Below are 234 nucleotides of genomic sequence, written 5' to 3'. Positions count from 1 at the left end.
TGACTCTGAACTGAGAGAAGCTCTTCATGCTTACTCTCTTTTGTCACAGAGGGATGGCCATGTGCTTTAAACACAAGGTAGCCCCCATTCAATTGAAGGACTAATTCACCTCTGTTAACATCTATCACAGCTTCTGCTGTGGCTAGGAAAGGCCTTCCAAGGATGATGCATTCATCCTCTTCCTTCCTAGTGTCTAAGATTATGAAATCAGCAGGGATGTAAAGGCCTTCAACA

The sequence above is a fragment of the Arachis duranensis genome, chromosome 6 (assembly GCF_000817695.3).
Source record: "Arachis duranensis cultivar V14167 chromosome 6, aradu.V14167.gnm2.J7QH, whole genome shotgun sequence".
Lineage (NCBI taxonomy): Eukaryota > Viridiplantae > Streptophyta > Magnoliopsida > Fabales > Fabaceae > Arachis > Arachis duranensis.
Note: the sequence above shows the minus strand (reverse complement) of the source record.